The sequence below is a fragment of the Mugil cephalus genome, chromosome 11 (assembly GCF_022458985.1).
Source record: "Mugil cephalus isolate CIBA_MC_2020 chromosome 11, CIBA_Mcephalus_1.1, whole genome shotgun sequence".
Lineage (NCBI taxonomy): Eukaryota > Metazoa > Chordata > Actinopteri > Mugiliformes > Mugilidae > Mugil > Mugil cephalus.
Genome location: NC_061780.1, coordinates 23,839,922 through 23,857,923, shown reverse-complemented (window position 1 = coordinate 23,857,923; position 18,002 = coordinate 23,839,922). Strand labels below are relative to the sequence as shown.

At 43.5% G+C, this 18,002-nt stretch overlaps 1 protein-coding gene across 12 annotated transcripts in view; it reads left to right on the top strand.

Moving 5' to 3' along the window:
* The window catches only part of adgrb1a (adhesion G protein-coupled receptor B1a), a 160,671-nt gene that overhangs the window by 65,446 nt on the left and 77,223 nt on the right, over nucleotides 1–18,002 (top strand). The gene's annotated exons all lie outside the window — the stretch shown is intronic.

Sequence of the window (18,002 nt, the reverse complement as noted above, 5' to 3'; positions counted from 1 at the left end):
CAACTAGCACAGTATGTTGCATGAAGAATATCTTTATCATCATCCCATCACATTTAAACTCGTACTTTCATCATCTTCTTAGCTTTGGGGATTTACTGGATGCGATTTCAGTGTGACTTTACCAACTTTGCGTGTCTGTCAGCGTTCAAAACACGCTTGCTTTTGTCTCCATCTTGTTGACTTGCAGTGCCTGATGCCAGAACTGAAAGTGTTGATTTCCTGCCATAAAACTGGCAGAAAGGATTCCCCCGCCTGCTTTTCATTTTCCATTTTGTCACATTAAATTCCAGCCTGTGAAAAAGATAATGGCTGAATGTATGAAAACTGAAACTGAATTAAAACACTCAAAGACCATCTTAAATGACTTCCATCTTCAGAGCAATTCCATTGTTTTCCTTTTTTTTTGTCTCGTCACTCTTCATGGAGAGATTCCAGATTTCAATTTGCTAAAATGTATAAATTCATGTCCACCCGGGGCTTCCCACAGGCTTAACCTTGGTGAGTCCCCATGTGGCACTAGAGTTTTAAGTACCAGAAGCCAGCAGTTCATCTGCGTTAAATGCCCTTTAATGGCAACCGAAGGCCCAGCGGCTCCAGCTGCAGTTACAAGAATTATGTTCAAGGCAGTAACATGTGAAAAATTGTTCTGCTGCTCACACAGAGACATCTGTGTTGAATCGTAATGACGACATATGCCTCGGATTTAAAACGAATGAATCACCATTAATTGTTGTGTTTCTGAAAGGTTCCTCTCGTATTATTTCATACATTACTGAGACTCGTGGTACGTTCAGTTCCATCACAGGCTCAGCGAGAGGTACAATGTGGTAGGAAGCAAACAGTCCTTCACAAATGAAAGAGGATGATGTTTCTAAGTAAACCTCCCTTCACACGAGACTGAAAAAAAAACTTTGAGGTTCCTTTTAACATCAATTTACTTGTGAATTTTACCCCTTTTAACTTGTTTTAATCTAATCTAATTTAATCTTTCCCTTAATAATCTGTTCGATATCATGTCATACATGCATGTGTCCTCAAGTCCTCCTCCACCTGTGTTCTTTTAAAAAAAGGAAACACAAGTTGCCGCCTCTTGTCCTCTCTCTAAATGAGTCTTTGCCGGCGAATGTGTTCCTGGACTATTTCAAACAAGTCTGCCATCAGCTAGTGTTTATCTTGTACTTCCTGATAATTAAAGACCAACCTCCAGAGCACCCTTGTCGCTGAAACCATTGTAAAAGGCTTATTGTTAAACAAGTACTGGAGATAATGGACGATAATAAGATTCTCGACCCATTTTCGTCTGGTTATTCCCAGTTTGCTGAAGATTACTGACCTGATTCTTGTGAATCCAGGTTCTGACTTATTGTCACTTATTGTTGTTCGGCTGGTCTGTCACCTCTGGCACCATCTATTACAATATTTAATGTACCAGTTACACTGGGGCAACACGAATGGAAGTGATTCCCAATGGTTTTCCACATACAGACTCGTACCAAGGGATCTTTCCCTCTTGATCATTAGTGGCATCCCACAAGGTTCAAACCTTGGTCCCATTTTGTTTGTGCTCCTACTTGGTCGTATTATTCTTCAGCTTGAAAACCTAGACACAGATTTTTCTTGCAGCTGAATATAGAAAAGACGGCTCAAATTTCCAACAGTAGAACTTCACATCAAGAAACTCTTCTTAATTTATCTCTTCTCAATTGCAGAATCCTAATTATTTTTTCTGCAGTTAGCTGCATGCATTCAGCATTAGCCGCCCCCCATACATCCAAGATGATTCTGCTTACATGGGCCATGCTATTACCATTTTATTTATGGAATTTCCTCCACAGTCGTGGGAAATTCCTCCTCAGTTAGGTCAGCTGAGTCAGCAGGTTATTTTAAAAGCCTTTTAAGGACCCACTTAGAGGTTGTTACATTTATAATTTAATGCTAACAACCCCTATTGATTTTCTTCATCGTGTTTAATCTTGTTTTGCTTGTTATTTTGTGTTTGCTTTTTAGAAACCGTGTGTTTCTGCTGAGCAGTGTTATGCACGGCCGTCCCTGTTTTGTAAATTGCACTTTACTTGCCATTTTCTCGCCGTGTTATTCTTGCATTACATTATTAACTTGGGAACACAGGGAAACACAACTTTTTAATTTAAAAAAGTTTTACAGAAATAAATTTGGCTCACTCACCTGCAGAGAATGTTTCATCGGTTTCAGATGAGCGAAGTAAAAACTTCTTTAAGACAGAAGAAATCACCAACAACTGGACTCGGAACAGCTACCACAACAAGAGAAAACATCAGTAATTAAATTCATCAGTTGCTCATTTCAGTGACTGTCACATTGCACAGTAGCAGTCTGCTCTATATTCTGTCTCCTAACGTCATGTCAGGCCATTCATTTCCTCCTTATTTTTGCCACAGTGCTGGCAGCAGTCGTATGTTTTCATCTCTTTTGTAGCATCTTCTCACGCTGCTAAATGTGTTTATGTTTTTGTCTGCCGACTTCTGACAGATGGCCTGAATTTTTATGTCTTTTTACTCTAATTATCAAATATTGCAAGCTATACGGAGCTGGTTTACATGCCGAGGAGAGCGTTTATTGAGTTTGACACGGTAAACTAAGAGAGAGTAAGAGTATGCAAACTTTGATTCATCAGTAAATTACATTTTTTTGTCACCATTCAGTCTGAAGTACTGGTACACCTTGGCTCACTCCAGTTTGATCGTTCTTAGGAACAGTTTAGTGATGCTACTCGTCTTCCTACTCTACTTTTGCCTTGTGTCCTTGTGTTATTGTGCATTGCCCCTGTGTAGCAGTGACCTGACACTGAACAAACTTCCCTGTTAGAAAGGCAGTCGCCTCTCAAAGTCTTTTTGGTCATTCCTCACTTTGAACAACCTGTAAAAAACAATTACACATTTTTAAAATTATTGAACTAACACAGGGTAATAATATACTTCATAACAAATAAAAAATCAATAACGCCAAATGACACAAAGTTCAAAAGACAATAAAAGTACAGTTGTGCCATCATCTGCATGAAAAACCAAAAGTAAAATTACGGTAGTCAGAAGTGCAGAAAATAATGAAACACTTTAAGTCATTTGCAATAAAACAACACATAACAACAAAGTGAATCCATTCGTCAAGGCAGGTGAACAAGTCAAAACCCTGCATTAGTGGCTGTAATGAGGCTGTTTTCCACTGCACATCTTTTCAAAACAGGGTAACAAGCTTGAGTGTTGAGCTTGGATGTGGGGTTTTGTTTTCAGCGAAGCAACAGCTGAGATGTGAGGAGAAGGTAGGAGAATGCAGAGCTCTCTTACAAATGAGTGGATGCTCGCATCGTTCAGACAGGAAGTCCCTCACATGTGGATCCGAGGTTATTGTCAAGAAAAGAAGGTGCAATAAATTGAATATTTCCTGCCTTGTGTCACGTCCCACCTGTCATGCCTCCATTCCCCACCAGGGGGGCAACAGAGAACTGTCATTTACTTCTACAGCCATGTTTCCCACTGGATTTAACAAATCTCTGACGGTCTTTTTGTAGTTAATGCTGGTCAGTGCCGTTTCCATTGGACCTAGAAATAATGCGGAACAGTCGCTGAATCGTTCGTCACGTTGGAGTGTCTGTTTTGAACGTGTCTTCTGAAGTGCACCAGCTGAGTCTCCTGGACTGGAACTACAGGCGTCAAAATACTGGCATGAGGTGAACAGAGACTCTCAGGGAGTCCATAAAAACTTATTGTGTTGAGAAGTGAGTCCGCATGCGCGCTACTCCACCTCCGGGGCGGAGGTGTGGGCCGAGAGCTTCCATTTCCAGACATCCACCGGCGCATCACCCACAGTGACCTGCGAGGCTCTTCCCTTAACGGCCCACCAGAGTGAACCCTGCAGCAGAACCCCCGTGTGCCGCCTCCTCCCTTCATCCATCTCTCTTTCTGCTTCTCTCACTTTGCGTCTCCGTCTCTGAGTCACAATGCAGTCACCATCCCACACTGTGTGGGGAGACAAGGGCTTCTGATGTATGAGAGTGGTAGAAAGCGTGGGAAGAATAAACCGCATTGCTCAGAGGTTTGTGTGTGTGTGTGTGTGTGCATGTGTTTGTGTCTGTGCCAGCCCATCTCCCAGGTTAGCGATCCCTGGACGCCTCTGACCGTGTTCCACATACTGTTGCATGCCGTGCGGGTATTAAATGGATCGGTTTAATGTGCTCCCAAAGCAACTCGGAGGAAAACAATGACGCATTCGTTAGCCGTCGAGTGAATGAAGTGAGCTGCAGAGAGCTGTGGACACAGCCGAGCGCGGCGGGGGCGACTTTTTTTTTTTTTTTAGTCCTAATAAGCATGTGGAGCGGTAGTTTGAGGGGGTAGGGGATCCACTCAAATCCCCGGAGGAAGGAGGATCCAGCAAGTTGTGGCAGTTCCCATAGGAACACTTTAGCCTGATGCATCGCGCGTTCGGGGGAACCGAGCGGGGAGACAACCTGTAAACAGCATCCCAGCCCTGCGCTCAGCACTTCTTTAACTTTTGTGGAAATCAAAATAAAAAAAAAAAAAGGGTGCATTCACAGCGCTGCCGGTGGAGACTTCCAGAATAATTGCACTGCGTTGTTTGACAAGCAAACAAACATCGGCGTCTGAGCACGCCGGCTTTATCAGACGTCGCCCCCCCCCCATCCCACCCCCCAGTGATGGATGTGTGTCGAGAAGGAAGGAGAAAAAAAAACTGTTAAAAGCCTTATTTCAGTGAGCTGTCAGTCAGGCAGGGAAAAAGTAAGAAAAGCATCTGATCCCCGCGGTGAAAGACCTTTTGAGCCTTTTCTTATCGTTCCCTCTGAAATGGGGCATCCATCTTCGGAATTGAAATGTCTGGTTGGCTGACCTGCACCTGAAACCAAAGAGTGGCCCGCGTGATATGTATTCATAGACAATGGGTTTTGGGCAGAGAGGCCCCGTGGACGGCGCCGCCGCCGCTGGAGGACGAGCGGAGGGCTGTAATGATCCGTGCTCCTCGGCTGAGAGGGTTAAAGAGAAGCCGCGGGAGCACGGGAGCCGGGTCCAGGTCGGTTTGTGAGAGTGTCCGCGTCAGCTTCTGTTGGCTGTATTTTTTTAAAATTTTAGACACATTTTTAAATAGGGTGAACTTCTGCTGCACACTTCATTGAACTGTTCCGGTCGTTTGACACCACAGTCGCATGTTTGATCAGTCGTCTGAGTCACATTTCCGTCGAAGTCGCAGCTCTGACCGTTTCTGCAACACGTTCCTACATGTGTTTGTCCCTCTCATTCAGTCTTTTAGCGTTCTGTCAATTGTGTGTGAATCATCTCACCGATCAGGCATAACATTATGACCAGTTTAGTTGTGACTCATCAGAGAGTAGACATGAGCCTTTTGAGGGCGTCCTGTGGCTACAGTATAAAGTTTGCGGGGGCCTTTGGGTCATATGAGTTGTGGATAGCACCTATCGCACCCACGGGTGCTACATGTCTAAGTAACATCCACATGAATGAACGTCAGGTCCAAAAGTTTCCCTCAAGAAAATTGATTTGTCACCAGATATTATTCACTTCTCCTGTCAGTGGTCTTAATGTTGTGGCCGATCCATGTAAATAAATATATATTTAGAAAACGCGGTGGAAATGCGACTTTTCATAAAATTTATCACCGCTCCTCACACATCTGATGTGTTTCTCTAGTTCCTGCGTCTCCAGTGAAGCGGAAGCTTCAGTTTGTGCCGAGGTCCCGTCCTCCTCCGTGCGCCGCGTCATTCGCTCAGTGTCTGTTTCCACTGTCACATTTAGCTTTCCACGATTCACTGACTTTCCCACCTCGAGCGAGTGTAAAAACTATTTTGTGATATTTCTATATATACTCAATATCTTCTTCCTGCATTTTTTTGCATCTTTTCGCGCACAAGCGGAAGGCGCACGCGTGTCTCCACGCACGGTTGTCGGGCGGTGGAGAATGTCAGCAGAGCTGCGGCCGCTACATGCCTGTGTGTTCGGCGGTAGGTCACCCGTGTTTTGGCAGCACTCAGAGCCCAGGACACAATCACTGCAGCTACACGCTCAGAAAGCGGAAAGGAAGTAGACTTGAAGCATGAAGATGTGAACCCGTGCAGTGCGAGTACGCTGAGAGTCGTGTAGACGCGAGGACGGATGAGTGTCTGATGTGTCACACGGGAGACTGACGTGGTGCGACGGACCAAAATGTGGAAATGTCACACACAGTGCATCAGGACTGTGGATGAGTGTGTGTCGGTGCAGGATGTTTACACTGTAGATTTATATATATATACCGATCAGCCACAAGATTATGACCACTGACAGGAGAAGTTAATATGGTTGATCATCTTGTGATGATTCTTTCATGTAGATTCATTCATGCGGATGTTACTTAGACATGTAGCACCCACCTTGACCAGACCAGACACCCCCACCCCATAACAATGACACTCCATGATGGCAGCAGCCTGACACAGGAACACAAATACAACATAAACGTCTCAAAAATGCTTTAGGAACAAATTACAACAAAACATGAAGAACAACCAAAGGTGTTGACTAGATCCCAAATTCACTAGGTCACAAACTGATCGAGTATCTGTGGGATGATCCACAGAGGCCCCTCCCCAGTGCTCGGCTAAATTAAAAAGGATTGTCTCATAATAGCAAATGAGTCTAAACTTCTTAAAAAACAATTAAACAACAGAGTTTAGGATCCTCTTTAGTTGCAGAAGTGTAGTCATCTGTTGCCTCTTGTGTCTAAATTGCAAATACGATCCCCAGCAGGACACAAAAACAGATTAGGAACATTTAAAGAGAAAGAAATATGAAGAACAGCACAAGGTATTGACGTAGACTCCAAATTCAATAGATCCCAAACTGATCAAGTATCTGTGGGATGATCCACAGAGGCCCCTCCCCTCATCCTATAGGACCCAAAGGCCCCCACTAACAACATCCTGATGCTAGACACCACAGGACGCCCTCAGAAGGTCCATGTCCATTCTCTAATGAGTCACAACTGTTTTGGAGGCAACAAGGGAGACATACACAATATTAGGAAGGTGGTCATAATGTTATGCCTGATTGTGATGTGTATACATTCAACATCTTTAGATTTTTTTAAGTAATGTGGGTTAACAGAAGTACAAAGTCAGATTCTAACTAATCAAGTGCTGCTGCATTTTCCTTATGTGGATCCATTCTGGATGCAGATTTAATTGATTTGAGTTCTTATTATATTATCATATTGAAGCAAACGCACCTTCTGGTATAGTGATACCAACGAGGTAGCAGCCGTGGAACTCTTTTCTTTTCTTTTCCCTTTTTGCTTTCATGGCATTTCTACATAATACTGTTCTCCATCAGCATCCCCATAAGAGCCAGTGTGAGCACGGCGGCTCTTATCATAGCTTCTCTCTTCATGTGTGAACAAAACCATTACCAGACATTAATGTTTGAATCCCCCAAAAAGCCATTAACTCCACAGGCGGAGCAGCCACCCCTGTTGCATGCCTAAGAAGGGCTTGCGTTATTCGTTGATATTCAGCCGGTGTTCTTTCCTGATTTGCAGCCAGTCGCTGCTCGGACATTGTTTCAATACTTCTGACCGGAGAAGTGGCTCCCGGAGAAGTTGCCTGAAGGAACTGTTAACCCACCTAAAAGAATTTCTGCTCTCAGTTAAGAGATTTAGAGTCCCAGGATGCTCTAAATGCTGTTTCACAAGCTTTTTTTTTTTTGTTCTCCCTGACAGGAGTGAAATAGTGGAGAACACAAGGTGAGAACTCCCACTTCTTGTTAGCCGGGTCAGTGTGGAGAGAGAGAAAGGTTAAGACATGTGTTGTATCCTGATGACTGGATCTGAAGGACATTGTCCGGTTTATAGAACCGAGGTCTTGTTTTCATAGTTCGCCCTCGATCCTCGGGGGCGACAGTCACCGCATTAATAAAAGTGATAAAAAAATGATGGAGGAAGAAAAAATGACGTGTAAAACTGTGAGATTTTTTATTTGGCAGAAACAGGCAGCGAGTTCAACATATCATCGTCTAATTGCATCTGTTCGTCACTAAAAGCAACATTTACATTATCACATGTGTGTTAAGTGTTAAGTAGCCGATGGTTGCTTCTGCTTTCGCCTGCTTGAAACTGAGCATCCAGAGAAAGTCGTGTCCCTGAGTGATGCTTCTTCTGTGTTTCCTCCACAGATCATTCAGTTAAACAGTTTCTTTACCTGCAGCAGTTACTGTACGAACACATTACATTCATTTAATTACTAATTTACTGTGTACATGATTCTGCAGGCAATAATAATAATAATAATAACAATGTATCTCTTGGTATTACTTGGTGCACTTGTATATTTTACTGTTTGAAAATGTTTCTCATTGGATAAAGAAACAAACGTATAGAATCTATAATGAAAATAGTCAAAAGTTGCAGCTCACTCTTCTTGTTGTGACAAACTGAAATATTACCTTGTTTCCATAACACAGAATTTACTTACGTGCTTCATTAAGTCATATAAATGATGATTAAAATACAAAAATAAAATTTTTTATGATATATTATTTCCCAAAAACTATTAAAATCCCATCCCTCAGTCTCACTGCTGCACTGACCTGTTCCTCTGTTCCATCTGTTTGTGTAATATTTGTTGAAAGCTACACTGGTCAGCTGTTTGAACCTCCAAGATATTGAAGTGAGAGCAATAGAGTTCCACCTGGCCGCCATTTTTCACTTGCATTTCCTTTATTTTGCATGAGAACGTGCGACGTGTGAAGGGTTTCACTGTGTTTTACAGTGTCGGATGAACTCTGAGTCACATCCCGAGGCTGGAAGCCGGCGTGGTACGTGGGTAACTGTCTGCTTAATGTCACAAAAGAGCCGGCAGGGGAGGTGATCGGGTGCCAGGTGCTCTGTGGTGGGTTCGCCCACAGGTTAAACCTCCCGCTCTACAGGAAGAGACAGGTCGATGGGATTAATTGTATTTATTGGTTATTTATATCTAGAATCCTGAATATAACCGGCAGGAATGTGTCCAACCTGTTGAGGAGGGAGATATTATGAAGTATTTTATAAATGCGATGCATAAAAACGGATGAGTAAATTAACGGTGAAAACACAAAGCATCATCCGACAAGACCTTGTTTTAAGCTTCCCTCCGGAGGACAGAAGAAGAAGAATTTCCCTGCAGTCCAGCTGCCCTGAAACGAGTCCAGAGGCCAGTTAAAGAATAAAAAATAGAGTTGAACAGGCCTGCAGCCATGGAGCCAAAGGAAGATTTAGTCCCTACAGCTGGAACCCTGAAGGATGAAAGCGATTCACATCCGATTAAACAAGTACCTTCCAAAGAACATGCTGACAAACCCATGTCCTTGTCAATGTATTTCTACTTGTCTGGCAGAAGTTTAGTTTTGGTTAAATTAGAATTTAGTCTTTTGCGGTTCATGATGTTTTAGATCATAGGTCTTTAACAGGGCGTCCGCAGAAGTACTGCAGGGGAGTCGCAAAATCTTTGGTTGATTACATTTTTTTTTACTTCCTCCCACAATTTTCCTACACAAATTTAAATTTCTTGAAATACACATCAACATGAATCCAACATATTTAATAAAGGGATAAATGGAGGGAGAAGACGTGATCTTTCAGTCAGCACTTCACTCATCCGATACAGTAGCCGTGCGGAGACCTGTCAATCTACTGTACACAATAGGCCCCGCCCCTATAACTGCTGAGCCAATCACGAGGCCGCATATTCCACGCTGACTCTGTCAGATTCCCCACAATTGGCCAAGAGCCTATTCAGTCCTTAGGTGAAATTAAAACTTGAATCCGTCAGTTATTTTCTTTACCTGTAAATTTTTGCCTTCCAGTCAGGTATGTTTATGTTTACGACAGTAGCAAAATCAGTATTTGAACCTGTGTAATATTTGAATAGCTTAATATTAATTACAGAGATGAATATTTATTAACTGCATTAGGGTTCAACATCTTTTTGAATTTAGAGACGGAAGTACTTGGTTTTAACGAGTTTAACGAGTTACCATAGATTCATATTGACTTATTGGTTTCATTATGAGCCTATACTGCAGCCAGCCACCAGGGGGAGCTCTACTCGCTTTGGCTTCACATTTGAGGAGCTGTTCCACTGTCTTTCTTTATACTGTCGATGAGCCTGACATCAGGTTTAACTGAAACTTACAAGACGCTGATTTCCGTACAAGATACGTCAGCCACAAGTGTATAAAACGCGAGGAGCCCTAAGTCCGCCCCTAACCCTCAAACCGTTCAGAGCACACAGCAAAAATGCCTCCATAAAAACACCCCACAGGGAACACGAGTCCCTGCTACTAAAAGTTAACACGCAGCAAATGAAAATGAATTAAACATAATTCCTTCTTTCATGCGGATTCCTCCACATTCTGTTCGCTTTGACATAAACCAACCGTTTTTTTTTTTTTTACCCCTCTCTCTCTTCCCCCACACTCCTCTTATCTGTCCTAATGCCCCCCCTCCCCCTTTCTTCCCCCCTCCATCCTCTTTCTGTTCCCGTCTGCCTTCATCTCCCTCCGCCCTCCTCATCCTCATCCTCCACTCTCTCCTTTCACCGCCTGTTATCTCCGCCGTGCAGTTGACTGCTTCTGTCCTCTGGGTGTCAGCACTCGCCTTATCCTTCATTCGGCTGTGCGGCTTTGTGTGAACCGCACCCCCCCACCACCACCACCCCCCCCACCACCCGTTTTCTGCCTGCATTTCATGTTTTTTGTGATTATTTTCTCTCATCCTCTTGTCTCCGTCTCTCTTAACGCCCTCCTCCCCTCCTCCTCCTCCTCCCCTCCTCCCCTCTCCTCAAGTGCCTGCTTGTTTCTACAACAGCTGTCAACATCATATTTCACCCATTCTTCGGTCCCATCTCTGCTCCTCACGCACACACACACACACACACACACACACACACACAGACACACACACACACGTTTGAATCGATAAATCTGCAGTAACCCTATCTATAAGAGGTTCGAGCCTGTGAGTGTGCGGTTAGTGGCAGCTATTGACAATTTCAGTGGTGCAGAAACTTGAGCCGTAAGAGGAGATTTCCATCCTCTCACCCCCTCGTACTCCAAACAGGAGGAAAAGGTGACTTTGAAAAAGTTCATTACTGGCAAAAAGAAGAAAAAAAAAAAAAAGCATGACACACACATGTATGCGCTCACTGAACTGTAAAGCCACTTATACCCTCACATGGAGTAATTGAAGGGGAAAATGCGTGTTTTTGAAGAAATGTGAAGGTCAAAGTAAATCTGGGATTTTATTTTTTTATTTTTTTATTTTTGTGTGAGGGGGGGGGGTTGCGTTGAAGGAGGACGGGTTTAAGGCTTATTGTGGCTCCTTGGACTGCGCTGCAGCCGCTCCTGCTGTCAGGGGTATTCTGACAAAAGACCCCCTCTGAATTATTAAGAACACAATGAAACGTCCTTGCAGAGGGAGAAAGACAACACTGCGTCCCGACCCTGGTTATTATTGGGCAGGAAATATATTTAAAAAAAAAAAGTTAAAAAAAAAGATATCTCTTTATTTTTCTCCTGCGTCGGACTGAATGTTATCTGTAAATGGAACCAACCGCCGCCTCCTTTCTGGCTTCGCCTTCGTTTGACAGAGGGAGCTTCTGTCCTTTGCTCCAAACTGCCCTTAATCTTCCTCTGTATTCATAAAGCATATTTGGTCGCAATAAAGCCAGAATGATTCAGGAGTGCGGCTGAAGGTTATACTAATGCACCAGGCTCACTCTAGAGTAAAAAAAAACAAAAAAACAGAAGCGCTACAGAAACATTTGACATCACTGCTACTCTGTATTATTTAATTCGACCAGTGTTTACCGCAATATATGGTATGTTTGAAAAATACCACCTTATTTAGAGATCAAATGGGCACAAAACACAAAGGACTGAAAATGTTGAACCCCTGAATTGGTTTGCAGAATAAAAAAATATCATAAATCTGTCGTATACCACAGCTGTTGAATAGTTCTAAGTCCAGCAAAGGTGTCAGGTGCTGAATGATGAACGTCTTTAAAAACTCAACACTATGTTGTTCCATATATCATCCACTAAACTCTGGCCCTCAAAGTCTGGGGTCTTATTCACACAGGACTAGTTTTACCTGGGTTAGGGTTAGGTTTAGGGTTAGGTTTAGGGTCAGGGTTAGGGTTAGGGTTAGGGTTAGGGTTAGGTTTAGGGTTGGGGTTAGGGTTAGGGTTAGGGTTAGGGTTAGGGTTAGGTTTAGGGACTCGTCTATGATCTTATTCCTCGTAAAAAGCAAAAGTTACCTCCAATATTTCTCATAACGCAGAGAACCTGTGATAAAAACTAATCCAATCTGAATCTCTGTGATTTTGGGGGATGTGATTCTACTTTTTCAAGATTTGTTTAATTAATTTTTTTCCTGCCTCTTGTCAATTAAGAATTATGAAGGATGTGCTATAAATCAAAGTTTGGACAGATGTCACTGAACTATTCACCCATTTAGACGGATGAAATCATTGACTAAAGCATAAATGTGTTCACTGGCACATTCAGTCGGGCTGATTTAAATACTGCCAGCTGGTAAGTTCTTCCTCGGGATCAGTTGTATCAGAAATATATTTTATTATCCATTAGGATCTTTTAAAGTGTAAAATGTCCTCTGACATGTAGTAGCAGATCCCTGCCAGCGCTCCACATGAAAGGAAACACAGGAGGAAAGTTGGGTCATTTCTAAATCACATGACGTCCCCAGGTAAAACTAATCCTGTGCAAACAGGGCTTCAGCTGCTCCTAGTGCTTCATTTTTCTGGACCGAGGTCTCAGATGTTGTTCTGAATTCGTCCCTGAGCGAGACTTGAACCCCGCCTTCCCGTCCTATCGCTGCCTCTTGGGTGGAATTCAAACCCAGTTGTCATGTAATCCTACTGGCTATGCTCTCGGTGGGATTCAAACCCCGTCCACCTACTGCACTGGCTCTGGACCCTGGGTGGGAGTCAAACCCTCCTATACGGCACTCAGTGACCTTAACTGACTGGTTCTGTGGTCGACACAAATTACTCATCAGATGTAATGTGCTCTCTTTTTTTTCATTCTTTCTTTTGTTTCCTCCTTGGCCTTTTTACGTCTCTTTCTCACTCTAGAATTATGGAAGCTGGGTTGGCATGTATGCACAGAAAAGAACCAAAACAAGCTCAAAACTATTAGATCTCAAAGGGGGTCATTGCTAAATCACCTGGCAGACCCAGGTAATACAAATCCCATGCGATTATTGTGCATTTCTGGCAGGAGGGTGTTGTATGAAACATAAATCCACTCGAGTGTTTGTGTTTATGCTGGTGAAGGAACATGTAGGCCATTGATATGTGGTCCAAGAACTTTCAGACATCTTTCCCTTGTCAGACTCAATACGTTGTGTATGCAATTTATTTAAATTCCATTTTAAATAACTTTTTTAAAAAATTTGCGAGGTTTATCATTGTTTTGCACGCAATGGATGTTGGTCTTTTGACATACCATGACAGCGCAGCAAACCTACAAATCTGTGCAAATTAGTCGCGATGCATCGAAGTGACAGTCTTGAAGATGCCGTCACTCGTGGTGATTGCAGGTGTGTTTTTGAATCTAAACGGTGAAAGTTCTCCGTTGGCAGTTGGGTCAGCCCACCATGACAAACCTGTACCTTTTTATTGGCCTCCCATGCCTTCATTTGATGGCTGGTACTCGAGAGCGACAGGAAATAATAGGGCTGGAAGGCAGGAAGTCAAACCTGCATCACCGTGCGGCCTCAGTTCACAGGGAACCCACTCAACCAGGAGAGCTATTAGGGCGCCCCTCCCTCTTTTTGTTTGTTGTTGTTTGTTTGTATTTTTCTGTCAGGTGATATTTACATGCAGGTCTATCAGAGGATTTAAAAACAGCTTCATGCACAGGTGAGCCGACAAGCGAGTCTGCTGCAATTGTTCCGCCTGCCCTCTCAGCGGTGATTTAATGCACTCCACTAACCGTGTGCGCTTTGGGGATTGTCGCAGGGTAGCGTCACCACAGACACGGAGTTTAACTCTGTAGATGCAAGCGCTTGGCTCAGTCGCCTTCATGTTACTTCCCTGCCTTCATACGTGGCCTGGAGCTGTGTGTTTCTAACCTGTGGGGCTGCAGTGCTCTCATAAACCTGCACAGTCTTCATGGCCTCCTGCAGATATTCTCTCCTACATGAATGCATCATTCTCCAACCTGCCTATGATGCCTCTTATATTCAATCATTGTAGCAACTATCTCCTCTCTTCTCTCTCTTTTTCTGTCTCCACCCGGCCGGCATCAAGCAAATGGGTCTTTCTATATGAGCTGGGTTCTGCTCAAGGTTTTCTTCCAGTTAAAAGGAGTCTCTTGTTTTTGCTCTGGTGACGTCAGGCTGGGTTTTGTAAAGCGTTTCAAATGGTGACTTAACAGATATAAAATGAAATATTCAAGATTGTTTCTTTAAAGTCCACTACCCCTGTATTACTGTACGGTATTATGACACCATCTTTGGTTGCACTGTAAGCATATTGCATAAAATAATATAAAACAAAGAAATGAATGGTCATCCAGCTTGAAACAAAGCCATGGAACACAGAGTAAACGTTAACAAATGTGACCGCTGCCTTGTGACGACGCAGTATTCTGCTCTGATTGATTTTAGCTCATCAATATTACTGCTGGGGCGCATGGTGGCACTACACTGATCAGCCACAACATTAAAACCACTGACAGGAGAAGTAAATAACACTGAGCATCCTCCGACAATTCAACGTTCTGCTGGGAAACTTTTGGACCTGGTAGTCATTCATGTGGATGTTACTCAAACATGTAGCACCCACCTAGACCAGACCAAACGCCCCCACCACAATGACGCTCCTTGATGGCAAGATTCAGCTTAGGAACAATTCAAAAAACAAAAAACATGAAGAATAGCACAAAATGTTGACCTGACCGCCAAATTCACCAGATCCCAAATTGATCAAGTATCTGTGGGATGATGCACAGTGGCCCCTCCCCTCAACTCATAGGACTGAAAGGCCCCCACCAGCAAAATCCTGTTGCCAGGCACAACAGAAGACCCTCAGAAGGCCCATGTCCATTATCTGATGAGTCACAACCACTTTGGAGACACAAGGTAGACCTACACAATATTAGGAAAGTGGTCATAATGTTATACCTGATCAGTGTATAAAGTATTTAACCCTCTGATTGGAATTCACCACAACAGACACAGCTTCATCCTGGGATTACTACATAACAGGCCCAGTGATTGATGACTGGTCTTCCAGATCATACCATGGTCCTACGGTTCCTGCTCTGTTCTGGTTATGTGAGCGAATCCAATTTCGCAGCCATAAGTAAACACATGGGCGACACTCGGCCAGCCGGCTGACAACAAACAGATATTGACCGTGGTCGACCGTGGCCGGTTAATTTCATCTCTAAAAGGAAAGGGAAATCATTTACAGGTTTGCGCTTTCTACACGACAATCCGTCTCTTTAAATCCATAAAGTTTGACTCATCGCACCAACCCGGCCAGATGACGCACAGCTGGAAAAGGAAGTGTGGATGTGTGTGTGTGTGTGTGTGTGTGTGTGTGTGTGCGCATGTTTGACTCTCTTGACTGACTCAAGTGCTCTCCACAGCGCCCTCCCACATCCCTGGACTTACCCCAGAGGACACTGACTTGCGAGTAATTAAAAACGTGTGTGTCTGGATGTGGGCCAACTTCATGTTCTATTCATGCAGATTAATACATATTTGTTGTCGCCTGTGGGGGCTGAAAGGCATCTGTCTGTGCCATTAAACATTTATGAGCACGCAGGCAGGACACAGAGAGTGGGAGAGAGAGATTTGGCAGCTCTTCACTCGCTCCTCCTCTATCAGCACACATCTTAATGGAGCGCATTAAATCAGAATGGTCGAAGAGGGAGTTTCACAATGACAATGGCATTCATCACACCTCTGTTTTAGAGGAAAAATCTCCCCTCAGATCCTCTTTCGCTGCGAGATACCATCAGTCTGTTGTGTTCATCGCAGGCGTGGTGTTGCAGGTTGCTCGTCTCATCCGCCGTGTGTTTGCTTTGAGAGGGAAGAGGTGTATATTTCACGCTTATTATCACGCAGATACTGTGGAATATATATTTTTAACTTATTGTTGTGCTCAGTGGGAACAGTGATGCTTTGGACTGAAGGATGGTTGGCAGGGATGCAGGAAGTTTGGTGGATGAGATGTGAAGAACGTCACAGATACAGATCGGTGGAATCTGTCTTCTCATCTCATGCCATCAAGTCTTCAATTTGCCGCACCGCTGTGTTTCTAGACATGCTAACGTTGGATTCCCGCCTTTCTTTCTAGGCACATTAGTCCTTTATTCAGTCATTATCTGAGGGAGGTTACACAATCTCAGGCAGTGAGTTGAGGACCTCAGAACTGGCTATCGTCCTGTATTTTGTTAGCATGTTAGCATTGCTAGTTGGCCGCCATTAGCATAACTTTCTGCTCCCGTTCTGCACCAGTGTAGGTCTGAGTTTTGGTTTCTTGGCGTCGTTGTATATTCTGCTCTTTCACCACAGCAACAGTTTCATTTCGTACCAAACAGAAACACTTCTCCTCGTTTTCTGTGAAGAAACATTCCTGTTTCCACCGTGTGTGAAACTGGTGTCTTTGGTTCCTTTGGTTCTGCCATTGTTTGTCACCTGTAGCAAAAGTCGTCTTAGATTAATCTTCCATAAGCTTAAGCTGCACCATTCAAGACCCTAAATATTACAATACAGTCAAGCTCAAGTCTCGAGTGTGAGCTATATTCCACCAGATGCTTAGGATTTGTTGCGGGACAATTAAAAATGGCCCACGGGCCACAGTTGGCTTTGCAGCCCCTGAGATAAACCGACTGTGCTCCGTGCCTCTTATCAGCTGTGCGCCGTGGTTGCTACTGTGCTAGCTAATACACATCAATGCAGATAAATATATTTGAACTAGAAGCAGTGACATACAGTTCAGCCAGGGAATAACATGAGATAAGACTGAGCCATAAATTATTGTAGCCACAAGACCCGGAGACATGACAGACAACACAACACGGTGGTCACAGGCTGATCGTAGCTTCACATCTGTCACAAAACAACCATGTTTGGCGACTCTCTGAGGGCAACCACACACTCAGGGCTCCTTAGGGAGCTACATTTTCTTCAGTTTGGTAAAACAGGGTTTCCTTGGGTTGGTACAGACAGGATAAAGTCTTGACTTCCTTTTAGGTCCATGTTTTCCTTCTGTAAGGCTAATGATAAGATTATTTTTTCTTTAAAGGTGTTTATCTGTGCCGTATTTGTGTGTTTGACCACACACCATTCATTCACTTCTAGGGATGCACTTATCGCGAATAGTTGCAGCTGTGATGGGAAAGTCCCGAAGGAGCTAAAGGAGCTAAGGCGTTCTGTGCTCCTTTTCTCCTCTGTTACTGCTCAACAGTTACATGGCAGCAAGTATGTGGAAATATCAACATTTAAATGAGAAACTTCACACAGGTTACATCAGCAAACAAAAATATCGGCACCGAAGCATTCCATTATTGCAGTTTTCATGTTGGTAAACTCATCTTAACAATATCTAAACTTTGCCTTGTTCTGTGCGGTTGACGCATTATTTTGACCGTACAACTGAACAAGCCTTGAGATGTTTGGTTCAATTTAAATATGGAAATGTGCTGGTTTGAGCAACGCGCGTAGCTGCAGATGATGTCCCTGCGTCGTCTGAACCACTGAGGGCAAACAATCCTTATTTTTTTTATTTTTTTTTAATGCAGAGCCCAGCAATCATCATTAGTTTGTGCCCCTTAACTGTTTCCGAAAACACTGCATTTGTTCATCCAAAAAAAAAAAGAAAAAAAAGAAGAGTAACTGGACTTGTAGAGTTTCTTGGAGACATTTCGCACCTCATCCGTGTAGTTTCTTCA